We start from the raw sequence: 13,795 nt of genomic DNA on the forward strand, positions 1-13,795 counted from the left end.
ATTTCCACTGGTTCCATTCTCTTTTTTTATTTAAAACAAAAAAATAACCTTGTCATCAGATCCAGAGCTGGTACAGATTGTTGCCCTTTTCCTATGGGTCCAAGGCCTTCCCTAATTCACCTCCAACATGCCCCCTTTTACTCCCTACCACCGTGGAAACCCTGCTGTTGGTACTTCTGCATCAGCAGATCTTTCCACCAACATCGAGGGGCTGATCCAGTCCTGCATCCTGTGTTCACAATGCCCAAACAGAAGGGAAGCCTGCATTTAGGCTATGAGGGCAAGAGCCAGAAATCTCCCCCTTGGTGGTCTCCACAAACTGGTATTCAGACACAGACCGGATTACTGCAGTGCATTCTACCTTTAAAGTTGAGCTGAAAGTTGCAGGTAGGGCAAAATGCAGCAGCTAGGCTGCCTTAGGCCAAGCTTATGGTCTAAGGCTGCAATCCTAACTTCATTCACCTGGTAGTAAACTGAATTCAACAAGACTTACTTATGAGGAGACATGGTTAAGAGTGCACTGTTCTAAAGCCTTAACAACTCAGGACTGGAATAGCTGAGAACCCACTTTTCTCTGTATCCATGCCCGTAATGGATGGGACCCTGTCCTCTTTACTGTTTCAACAATTGCCTACTACTCTGTGCTGCAAAAATGGTTTTTCTCAGGCCTTTCCCAAACTGAATTGCTGTTTTTAGCTGGCAGCTGATCTATGAGGATTTTCATTACGCTTTCTATTTCTGCTGTATGACTAGTTTTATTGAATGTCTTTTTTATGTACCCTTGCTCCCTGAATAGATAGTATATACTGAGTGATTTTTTTAATGCTGTCTCTTATGCTGCAGATAGTCCACATAGTAGCTATTATGTGTGTTACTTAAGTAGTAGCATGTGGGAGCATCATAAATGTTGCCCCACCACCAGGCACTGCTCTCTGCCAGCCAAGTGGCATTTTCACTGGCTCCAATCACTTTCAGCCAGCCCAAGCTGATTTCAGGATTGCCCCCTTAATCAGAAGCATTTATAAATCTCATTTGGAATAGCGCTGTGAGCAGTTTCCCTACTTTCAGTTTACTTGCATCACTTCTTTCTGTTTTGCTATCTAGGTTACGTTCAAAGATATACATTGATAAAACACAACCCCCCAAAAAGAGAGGCAATATTGATGCCATTGTACATCTGCTCCCCAAGATTCTTTTGTGTGTAGTGTTTTCACCAATGCACAACATATCGGTAAAACACCACATAAAAAGAATCTTGACACAATCGCATGCGCAGTCGTATTAAGGGTTGCTTTTGTGCGGTGTTTTAGCAATGTGTATGGCCCAGTGTCAAGGAGGGAGAAAGGCACAAATGGCTCGAAGGAATGGAAAGCTGTGTCAGAGCCTGCACACACGAAAATTTAAGTGGAAACCTAAAGACAGAACAAGAAATGATTCCTAATGCACTGGATCCGTTATGGAAACCAGATCAAGTAATTCAGAACTTCAAAATTTGGGGAGAAATTTACATGAGAATAATATCAGAAACAACCTAATTATCTATCTCTATCTCTATCTATCTCTCCAGTAACAGTCATTAGGAATATCAGGGAACAAATTAGGAATGGGGGTTTATTATGAATGGGGGTTTGGTGAGTGTTTTTGGGTACACAAAGAAAAATGCCTCTCCGAATTGTGTTTTGAACTCTAGTTGGTGTGCTTGCTTGCTGGAGGAGCAGCTTAGTGAGGGAAGGGCATTGTGCAATATCAGCAAAATGGTGACTGCATGGATTATTATTTTTCCTTTGGCTGGTTTCTTGTGTTGGTTTTCTCTTGTGGAAGCTTCGGTGTCGCAATAAAACCACAACACGCTGCAAGCAAACCTTTTCTGTGTTAGTTTGTAAGCATGGCGAGGCTGCACTGACGGAATCAATGCACTGCTCCCTCATCACCAGATTTTGGCACCTCTCTGAGAGGGAAAGGACTTTGTGGTAAGTGGCCAGGGCCCCACTCCGCAATTTTCACAGAAACACCTTGAAGCGACTTATAAAAGCATATATTAAAACAATCAATGAATCATCTATTATACCGTCAGGAACCCATTGAAACAGGACAAACGGAGTAAGAACATAATCATTAAAACATAAACATATTTAAATAACATATAATACAAGGATAAAAAATGAGCTACCAACTGCAATTAAAATGAGAGCGTCACCTTATGAGACCTTTGAGGAGAGAACAGGAACTTGGCCACTGACTCTATTAGCTTGTTTGTATCAGCCAAGAAACCTTTCATAGAATTGTAGCATTGGAAGGGACGCTGAGGTTCCCTCTGCAATGCAGGAATATGCAGCTGTCTCATATGGGGATTGAACCTGCAACCTAGGTGCTATCAGCACCACACTCTAACCAACTGAGCTGTCTAGATTTCAGGTACCATTGTGGACTGCTGTCCTTACAGGATGTTTCCTCAGAAAGGGGCAAAGTAGCCTGTTGTGTTGCTCTCCATGAAGATTACAGGGTTTATTTTTATTTTATTTTTTTAAAAAGTGGCCTAAACTTTTGACTGCTTCATCTCTACAGGGACACAAAGATTCGTCCTATGGGACACCTTCATTGTGCCTTCCCAATATTGCAGAAGCGAGACAGCCAAATCTGGAGAAAGCATGGCAATACTTGGGGAAGGTCAAATTGTCCAGTTAATACCGGGGTGGGGCGGGGCTCAAATCTAATAATAAACATCTCAGGAAAAAGACTGTACAGCAGGGATAAGAACATAAGAAAAGCCTGCTCTGCCTCTCTTTTAAATCAGAACCAGTGAAGGCGGTGAAGGTCCTGTGTGAGTGTCTGGAGGCAGTTGGAGGATGGATGGCAGCTAACGGATTGAGGTCCTGACAAGACAGAAGTACTGTTCTTGGGGAACAGGGGGTGGGCTGGTGTGGAAGACTCCCTGATCCTGAATGGAGTAACTGTGCCCCTGAAGGACCAGGTGCACAGCCTGGGAGTCATTTTGGACTCACAGCTGTCCATGGAGGCGCAGGTTAATTCTGTGTCCAGGGCAGCTGTTTACCAGCTCCATCTGGTACGCAGGCTGAGACCCTACCTGCCAGCAGACTGTCTTGCCAGAGTGGTGCATGCTGTAGTTATCTCCCGCTTGGACTACTGCAACGCACTCTACGTGGGACTACCTTTGAAGGTGACCCGGAAACTGCAATTAATCCAGAATGCGGCAGCTAGACTGGTGACTGGGAGTGGCCGCCGAGACCATATAACACCAGTCCTGAAAGATCTTCATTGGCTCCCAGTATGTTTCCGAGCACAATTCAAAGTGTTGGTGCTGACCTTTAAAGCCCTAAATGGCCTCAGTCCTGTATACCTGAAGGAGCGTCTCCACCCCCATTGTTCTGCCCGGACACTGAGATCCAGCGCCGAGGTCCTTCTGGCGGTTCTCTCACTACGAGAAGTGAGGTTACAGGGAACCAGGCAGAGGACCTTCTTGGTAGTGGCGCCTGCCCTGTGGAACACTCTCCCAGCAGATGTCAAGGCAATAAACAACTATTTTACTTTAAAAAGACAACTGAAGGCGACCCTGGTTAGGGAAGTTTTTAATGTCTGACGCTGTATTGTTTTTAATATTTGGTTGGAAGCTGCCCAGAGTGGCTGGGGAAACCCAGCCAGATGGGCGGGTTATAAATAATAAATTATTATTATTATGGAAGTGAGAGCTGGACCATAAAGAAGGCTGATCGCCGAAGAATTGATGCTTTTGAATTATGGTGCTGGAGGAGACTCTTGAGAGTCCCATGGACTGCAAGAAGATCAAAATTATCCATTCTTAAGGAAATCAGCCCTGAGTGCTCATTGGAAGGACAGATCATGAAGCTGAGGCTCCAGTACTTTGGCCACCTCATGAGAAGAGAAGACTCCCTGGAAAAGACCCTGATGTTGGGAAAGACAGAGGGCACAAGGAGAAGGGGGTGACAGAGGACGAGATGGTTGGACAGTGTTCTCGGAGCTACCAGCATGAGTTTGACTAAACTGCGGGAGGCAGTGGAAGACAGGAGTGCCTGGCGTGCTCTGGCCCATGAGGTCACGAAGAGTCGGTCACGACTAAACGACTAAGCAACAGCATTGTTATTACTGCTGGATCAGGCCAATGGCCCAGCTAGTCCGGCATCCTGTTCTCACAGCAGCCAAACAGATGCCTGCACGAAGTCAGCAAGTGGGATCCCAGCAAAACAGCCCTCTCCTCTCCTGTGTTTTCTAGAAGCTGATATTCAGAAGCATTGCTGCCCCCTGACTGTTGAGGCAGAGCATAGTCCTTGTGCCTAGTAGACGTCGATAGCCGCCTCTGCCATAAATTTGTCTGATCCTTTTAAAGCCATCCAGGTTGGTGGATGCCATCATTGCTACTGGCTGGGATGCGTCCTGGAAATCTGATGTTGCCTCTTGCTTGCTTGGATGGAAAACAGAGAAAGGTGTATGTTAGAAACCTTGCATGCTGCTCCCTTTTGCTGCCTGCCACTGGAAAGTGGCCCCCAGAAACAGTTCGTGACAAACTGTTTCAAAAGGACTGAAACAGATTTATACTTTATATGAAAGAAAACTGTAAACATTTGAAAACGTTGGTAGGCTTGAACTGAAATGTTTTGTAATGTAAATATAAGGAACTGATTTACCGATAACAAGGTGAAATATTATAATAAGATAGAAGGTAAACGTGTGATTATAGAAATGCGAAGAATATAGGAAGGTGTGTGGAAGTCAGAAAGAGGGAGGGAAGGCGGTCGATGCTCTTATAGAGTACAGTGGTACCTCGGGTTACATACGTGTCAGGGAACTGCCATCGGAGCCAGAGGGAGAGGGAGGGCTCCAGAGGGATTTCAAAGAGCGTCCCGGGAGGGAGAGAAGCAGCACATCTTCTGGGGAAGGAAATCAGTGTAACACCAGTGGAGAAGGGGGGCAGATGGGGGAATTGGCGAGGTGGCTCTAAGACTCCTCGCAGGGAACCAGTGGGGAGAGCACGGGTCTCCGATGCCCACACCCTCCCTGCGCAGAAGGCTTCCGCGCAGAGAAGCTAGGCAGAGACTAGGCGTCAAAGAGCTTCTTTGTTGGAAGAAGTTCAAGAAACGCCCACTAACGGATACTGCCAGCGATTGAGACAGCCACGGGCGCATGGCTGTCCAGACAGAAAGGGTTCATTCAGGCAACCAGCCAAGGGTGGCTTTGATTTACACACAAGCAACCCCTAGAACCATTACAATATGCTTCAGGTTACATACACTTCAGGTTACAGACTCCGCTAACCCAGAAATATTACCTCGGGTTAAGAACTTTGCTTCAGGATGAGAACAGAAATTGTGCAGCGGTGTTGCAGCGGCAGCAGGAGGCCCCATTAGCTAAAGTGGTACCTCAGGTTAAGAACAGACCTCCAGAATGAATTAAGTTCTTAACCCGAGGTACCACTGTAATGTATTAAGTTACAGAATTATGTAACAAAATGTGATTATGATAAAAGTGGAAAATTTAATATATATATATTTTAAAAAGGAAAGTAGCCCCCAGAAAATAACCGAGAAGGAAATGTGGCCCCAGTTCTAGAATGTAGGACTAACGCAGCAGCCCCCACCCGACTTTGCTCTTTCCTCTGTAGGAAGTTAATCCAGCCCAAGCCCCAGGCTTTCCTCTTTTTAAAAAGTAAATACCCAACCTCCAATCCCTGGGGTGAAGGGTGGGGAACCCCTTTTAGAGACTTAGTGAAGCCTCCGCTTGAGTCTTGACAGCTGATGATGCTCTGTGCCGAAAGAGGAGGCAGAGGCTGCAGCTGATCTAGGCAGCACGTGGACTTGGAGGGTGGGGAACGTATTGGAGGCGTCGCGGGGTCTCTCCCCCCCCCTCCCCGCCGCCGCCAGCAGCGCTTGTGAAGCTTCACAGCAAAGCTAAATTGACAGATAAGTGCTTTGGTTCTGATCTTCCTACCCACACTTTGGCTCGTTTTCGGGTGATTATTCGGAGGATGATTAGCACAGGTGTATTTATAAAGTACGCATCTCCATGGTGTTCGTTAATGCACATGCAGTTGCTTTTCGGATGCCAAGCACCTGCCTGACTTGATCTGCAACTCATCCCAAGAGACACTGATGTGGGCAAAAGAAAACCAGTCCTGCACAGCCCTGGGTTTGAGGCAATCAGGACAGGCCCCAAACATTTTGCTGTGTGCAGGTAAGACAGTTCTGGCCATTCTCTCAGTTTCTCCTTTGTCTGATCTTCAGTGCTCCACATTTCTACATCACACACACACACACACACACACACACACACACACACACACACACACAACTGGGGGGGGGGGAATCAACAGCATTTTGTTTTGTTCTTTAATCAATTTTATTAAAGGTTTTCAACCTAATGTAGCATAAAATTTCAACTAAATTAAAGGGAATAATAAAAAGCAATATATCAAACAGAAAAAAGAAAATTGAAAAAGAAACCATAAGACACAAGATTATAAATCTATATGTAGCCCTCAGTCACCCTCTTATCTTGATCTTCGCACATACAGAGAGTTGAATCTTCCCACCTCCCACCCTAAGAAAAAGCCCCTTCCTTTTCTCATTAGCATTCCAGATGCAAATTTCTCTCAATAGGCATGTTTGTTTGCCTTCTCTACACTTTTTTTGGTGCAAAGCAAGTTCCCCTAAAAATAATGCATTTTTAAAATGTTACTTTCACTATTGCATATATATACACAATGTATGTACACACACACACACACACACACACACACATATCTGCACACTTTACCACCAGTATATTCATTTTGCTACATGTTCTTGGTGGAGAACTGCATTATGAGACTTGAGAAAGCGCAAACTTAGAAGGACGTCTGCATCTCAGCTTGCTTACTGTTCCAGAAAGTGTGAATTAGCTAGGTTCACCTTTCAAGGCGAACTGAATCATAATAATAATAAAAATTCCCACCCTTTCTATGCAAGAGGCTCTAAGGGGATCTTCTGTGGTTCTTGGAGCACCTGTGGAGGCTATTCACAGTCCAGGCAAACAGGGACGATTGGAGCAGCCGTATTGATAACCCCCTCCCTCTAATAGTGAACTCAGGTGCTGAGCACCAACAATACTGTAGCCAAAACAGGGCTGCTGAGAAGGAGGAGGCATCAGCATGCCCCAAGGTTTACAGAAGTCCTCCTCCCTGCAAACGCACGCAAACAGGGCAAAAACACAACAACCCAAAGCAGCTTACTGCGAGCTGAGTGTAGTAAGTGTTCAGGGGCAGAGTGGGGAAGAATGCAAAACCTGAAGAAGGGGAATATAATGCAGTGTCCTAGAAAAGGGCATGACTGGCTAGGACCCCAAAGAGGATCACGGTATCCTGTGACTTTTTGCCACAAGTGCCGCTTTTAAAAAATTACAAGAATGGCTAAGAAAAATCTGATAATGCTAGAGCTCGTGAACATCCATTGGCGCTGAATGCCTGACGGTTCAGGGGAGATGAAAGAAAATGCACTTTTTCATGACGTGCATAATTAGAACGGTGGGACTCGCTCCCTCGAGGAGGCAGTGAGGGCTTTAAAAGAGGGTTAGGTAAACTCATGGAGGATAAAACGATCAATGGGTTCTAGTCAGAATGGCTTTGCTCTGCCTCCACAGCTGGAGGCAGCAACGCTTCTGAATTGCAGCTGCTGGAAACCGCGGGAATGCTCTTGTGCTTGGAATCTGGTTTCCCAGAGGAGGCAGGATGCTGGACTAAGATGGGCTGTTGGCCTGACCCAGCACGGATCTCCTGACATTCTTATGCTCTTAGGAGGACCCAGCAGGGAACTTGCCCCCCTCCCCCACCGCTCACATCTGAGCCCATGTCAGCAAACCCATCTCAGCTCTCTCCTTCTAACTCCTCTCCTCACACAGGTCTCTGAGCTCCAGCTCCTTTTCATCCCGCAAAACAAGAGGGCCCTTTTGCTCAGAAAGAACATCCCAGGAGGACAAGCCCATCCATCTGTTGCAGGCCTAAGGGGCAAGGCAGGCGACCGCTTACCGCCGCTCTCTTGCATCCCTGGCAAAGTCGCTAGGGGGAGCTGTGCAGCCAGGCTCCATCCATAATGAGCTCGGATGCCTTTCTCGTTGCCCAGGCAACCGCTAGGACCAAAGCAAGAATTACATGCCGAAATAGGGATTCCATGTGTTCCTGCTGTCTCTGTTGACCTGGGACAGTCATGCTTTCCTGGTCTGTGGTAAATCGCCATCCTGGTTTTGCCCCTATGTGGCGGTGGGGAGGGGGGCTTGTTAAAAAACACGTTGCCTTGCTATTCACCTCCTTTGTCCTGGAAGTTAAAACTCTGAGTGGAGAGTGGACGCCTCTAGCCAGGGCCTCTAGCCAAGACCTTTAGGCACCTGAGACAAGATGCAGACCCTCCAAGGGTCCCTATTTTCCAGGGACAGTCCCAGATTTACAGAAGCTGTCCCGGTTTCTGATTTGGTTCTGGAATGTCCTGCTTTTCCTTAGGACCAGGACCGTAGCTAGAGGGTGGCGAGGTGGGCCCCTGCCAGGGGTGCAGGCAAGGGGGGTGAGTGCAAAAGCGGCTTAAAAATATGTCCATAAATAAAAATATTGATTATTGCCTCATAAGAAAAGGTTTTAAATAGAGGGTGAATTGAATGGGTGGAGTGGGCGGGGTTGGAAGAGAGGCGGAAAGAAGAGCTAATTTGTGTGTGGCTAGGGGGCACAATCTGGATGGTTCTGCCAGGGGCGCAAGATCACCTAGCTATGGCTCTGCTTAGGACACCCCTTTTTTCATCAGAGAAATGTTGGAGGATATGGAGTTATGTGACCCCCCCCAAGCCAAGGAGATAAGTAACTATACAGCGGTACCTCAGGTTACAAACACTACAGGTTACAAATGCTTCAGGTTACAGACTCTGCTAACCCGGAAGTAGTACCTTGAGTTAAGAACTTTACCTCAGGATGAGAAGAGAAATCGCACGGCGGCAGCAGTGGGAGACCCCATTAGCTAAAGTACCTCAGCTTAAGAACAGTTTCAGGTTAAGAACAGACCTCCGGAACGGATTAAGTTCTTACCTTGAGGTACCACTGTACAACCTTTAGAAGACATCTGAAGGCAGCCCTGCATAGGAAAGTTTTATTTTAATGTTTAATGTTTTGTTATGTTTTTTATATAGGTTGGAAGCTGCCCAGAGTAACTGGGGCAACCCAGTCCGATGGGCGGGGTATAAATAAGAAAATGCTGCTGCTGTTGTTAAATAGGACGTCCCTATTTTCATCAGTTGGGGGGTGTGAAGATGTACCACCGACACAGGATCCTTACCAGGGTGGAGGGAGGCCTGCGGCAATGCAGCTGGTCTGAAGGAGCACCCCTTTCTGGCGAGGGGGAAAAGGGAGCGTTCAGCGAGGTGCTGCTGCTGTTGCTCTTTCCATCCTTGGCTGCGTCTTCGACTTACCCAAATCTGAGTCCAGATTGTGATCTAACTCCACCCACCCATGGAACTAGCCACCCAAGGTAGGTCACCTCACGCCACCTCATTTCTGCACTGGCCATGCTAGGGCTGCAAGCTGGCTATGGGCTTTGGAGGCAGTCCACAGGACGCACCTTGCTATCCTCCCCTCGGAATTCACTGTCTGAGGCAGCCACCTTGCTTTGCCTCATGGTAGGGCCTGTCTCCGGTGCTCATCCCCATTGGGCACTGATTGTAAGGCAGTCCGTGGTCTGGTGTTTCACTCATTGCAGCTTCAACCAGTTCATGGAGCTAACAATGGCTACTGGGTCTATGGCCATTTTCCAACATAGTGCCCTGCTGATGCTGTGGGACTCTAACTTTAACCAGGCCAGCACAGCCGATGCTCAGGAATTTTGGGAGCTGTAGTTCCCAGCAGCTGGAGGGCCACAGGTTGCCCATCCTGGATCTACTGGAAGTTTGGTCCTTGAGGGAGCTGGTCAAGGATTTTGCATTGCGTTCTGAGAAGTACTTCTGTCTACCAGTGTGCCGATGGTCTAGCTGGGCAAGCAGACTTTCTTGCCATATCCGTTTGGTTTATACACATACAGAAACATTTGCATTTTAATGCATACTTTCCCCCAATAGATGCATTTTTGCAAATGTTATCTGTTTGGAGAACGGCATTGCAAAATTCGGAGAAGAGGAGATTTGAAAAGATAGCAGTCTGAGTCGTTGTTTCAAGTAGCACAAATTAGGTAGGATTCTTGTTAAAATACCAAGAAAATCAACTCTATCCCTGTATCCCTAGCTGGGAGTAATTGATTCCAAAGCCAGCGTCCACAAGATCTTGAGAGAATGTTTTACGAATCACAAGCTTAAAAAATAAGCCTGTCACCTGCAACTGCAGCTATAAGGTGTCAAGAGGGCCTCTGGGCATGTGTGGCTGTTTATGCATAGGATCCATTATCCCATTATTTGCAGAGGTGGAGACTGGAGACCCAGCAGGAGTGATCACACACCCTTCCTTTCTATATTTCTATATTTCATGAGCATATGGAGGGACAGCTGAAGAAGGCTAATATGCCTTCTTTAGTCACTACCACGTGAGATGTTTAACTGTCAGTGGGCTGAACTCTGCAGAATAACTTTTTAAAAAGAAAAAATAACCCCCAGAAGGCAAAAATTAGGACAGTGATTAGAAAACAAGGAGCCCCACCCTCCCCACCAGTAAATGGGGATGGTTGGGAGGTATATGTGACATAACAATCTTCTCTTATTTTCGGAACATTGCTCACCTCTTCTTGGAGGAAAGGTTGCAGCGACTGAGACTTTTCAGTTTACAGAAAAGGCAAGTAGGAGGTGACAGGATAGAAGCTTATAAAAATCACGCATTTCGTGCAGAAAGTGGATCGAGAAAAGTTTTTCTCTCCCTCTCTCCTAACACTGGAACTTGGTCTCGGGATATTGTGGCTTGCTATGTTCCCCCCGCTGCCCTCTAAACATTTCTCTGATTTCCCAACCCACTGCCTCTACCCCCATCTTTGCTCTGAGCTCTGCCCACTAGGCCCTGCCTCAGTCCCAGAAGTAGAAAATTCAGCATTGTGCTAAGATTTGGCACAAACAAATCAGAAAGCCAGACAGGGCACTGCAGAGGGAAAGGATGCCTTTCATGACCCCCGCAGCTCATCGAATTGTCAAGTTGGAAGGTGCCAGGAGGGGTCATTTAGTCCAACCCCTGCAATGCAGGAATGTTCTGCCCAATTTGGGGCTCGAACCCACAACCCGGAGATTAAGAATCTCTTGCTGTCCAACTGAGCTATCCGGCTGTTTGATAACCATTGCGCCCATCTCGTTTTCACGAGCCGTTAGCACCCACCCCACTTTCCCTCTGCTATCTGCAATTCTCATTATTTCCGGTGGAGTGTTTAATGCTCGCCATTTCCTACAAAGGCTTTCTCCCATGGGTTTTGGCTAGCTGTGCCTGCAATTGCAATTATCACATTGCGGGCTTCTCCTCTCTCTCCCTCCTGCCTTGGGAAAAAACCACATTGCCGTGCTGTAACGATGAAGGGAATTAGGATAATCAAAGCTGTGTTGTCCATCCCTAAATCAAAGGGACTCAGCTTCCTGGAGGGGGGGCCCCTGAACTCTGAAGAAGCGGGGAGGCCAGAAGGGAAAGCCACTATGTGTGGGGCTTGGCAGGGGAGCTCAGCAAACTCACAAACCCCAAGGCATTCCACGCTGGGATGCTGGGATGTTGTGCTGAGTCATACATTGGTATCTGAGCAGGGACTTCTGAAATCCCCTGCATCTGAATTTCTCTGCTTCATTCTGGAGTTGCAAATTAAGTGCCCCCTCTTTCTCTGCAGGGCACTAGGAATTAACCATGCTTCTATTTTGCATCTGAAGTTAGTCATGCTCAGAGTGGATCCGCCAAAATGTTATTGTGACTAACTTAGGCTCATTAATTTCAATGGATCTTCTCGGAGTAGAACTTAAATCAGATACAGCCCTATTATTATTATTAATAGTAGTATTAGTATTATTTATTCAGTTCAACACCCCTCCCTTCTTCCAGAAGGAGGCCAGGGTGGTAGAAACTGCAATGATCAAACGTTCTAAAGACATTTTAAAATACACAGTTTAATAACTATGATCTCCTGAAAAGGCAGAGGTGTTATGTGTTCCAAGTTTTTGAGTCCAGCGGAAAGACAGCCTGTTCTGGATGTGGTCACACTCCTCTGGAAGGAGCAGATTTGTAGCTTGGGGTTTCTCATGGATTCAATATTGTCTCTTGAGACCCAGGTCATCTCGCTGGCTAGGAATGCCTACTTCCTGTTCTGGCTGGTTTGCCAGCTACAGTCCCATTGGGGCAGAGATGACTTGGCCACAGTACTCCATGCGGTGGTAGCTTTCAGACTAGATTGTTGCAATCAGCTGTCCACAGGGCTGCCCTTGAAGATGCCTCAGAAACTTCCACTGGTCCAAGTACAACAGCCCTTATAGATCGCTAGCTGGGGTTCAGTTTCAAGCAGACGCCACTCAGCAGCCATTTTGTATGAAATGGGTCTACAGAAACACACTGTGCCTCTTTGGGAAGGTGCTCTGGCCTAGTCCCTGAGGGAACAGTGAGGAGATCGGAAAACACTTTCCCACAGGGACCAATTAAACAACAAAACACCTCGCCTCAAACACCTTGGCGTCTGTTTTCCTCTTGTTCCCTTTCTCCGTGTGACACACCTTTTGTTTGAAGCAAAATCCGAGGATTGGGGGAGGTGGTTTCTTTTGTCAATACAGCTCTTTGGAGACTAGGGTTCAAATGGTTTCAGAACCTTGAAGGGAAGCCTAGGCAGGTCCCTCAAGTCTCAAATTGCAGTTTTGTAAGAGTTCGGGCATATGAGGGAAAACATCAGAAAAATCCTTGTAGATCCAGACAGCATCCTAACATCACAATGGCCAACGAGGTGCCTCAATGGGAAGCTCACAACTGGAGCCTGAGCTGAGCCGCACAGCCCCGACTTATGATTCCCAGTTCAGCTTAATATTGCCTACACTGACTGTCAGCGGCTCTCTAGAGGTTCAGGCAGGGAATGTGGAGATGCCAGGCATTGGACCTGGGCCCCTTCGGCATTCAACAGCCATGGCCTGCCACAAAGCTACAGTTCTTCAGTGAGGCTCTGTGGAATAAGGGTGAGGAAACGTTTTCATCGCAGGGGCCACATTCTCTCATGGAGAACCTTCTGAGGGCCATGCGTCAGCAGTGGGTGAGGCCAGAGGCAGAGCCATGAATGTGACTCTTACCTTTGTAAGGTTTCAAGGGGGCACAGAGCAGGGGCAGTAAGGGAAAAGGCCTAAGGACATTCCAAAGGGCCAAGTAGATAGACCTTGAGGGCCACATTTGGCCCCCGAGCCCTTACATATAAGCTGTGTGAGGTAAATTAGGGATGAACCAAGCAAAACCCCGATTCCATCCCACTTCAGTTTGTCTGGCAGAGAATCATAGCTTCTGTTCCATCCCATCTTGTGCAGATTTTTGTTTTGAAGGAATGCGCAAACAACCCCCCCAAAAAACCCTGCATTTAAACTGTACACATTATGTATGAACATAGAAGTCGACTCCTAGAGGTCAAGATCTCTTTGGCCCCCTTATAAAATATTTGAGGGAGTTGCCCCCACCAAAAAGTTCATGGACATTGCCATCCAAACGGTGCGTGTGTGTCACATCCTGTGATCAATTATGTGAGGTTGGGTTTACCTGCCGCCCCCAAATATTTTATTCAGGCTGGCACCCCCGTGTACAAACTTTTTAAGCAAAATACACACTTTTATGTAAAATTCACATTTC

The sequence above is a fragment of the Podarcis muralis genome, chromosome 7 (assembly GCF_964188315.1).
Source record: "Podarcis muralis chromosome 7, rPodMur119.hap1.1, whole genome shotgun sequence".
Classification (NCBI taxonomy): Eukaryota; Metazoa; Chordata; class Lepidosauria; order Squamata; family Lacertidae; genus Podarcis; species Podarcis muralis.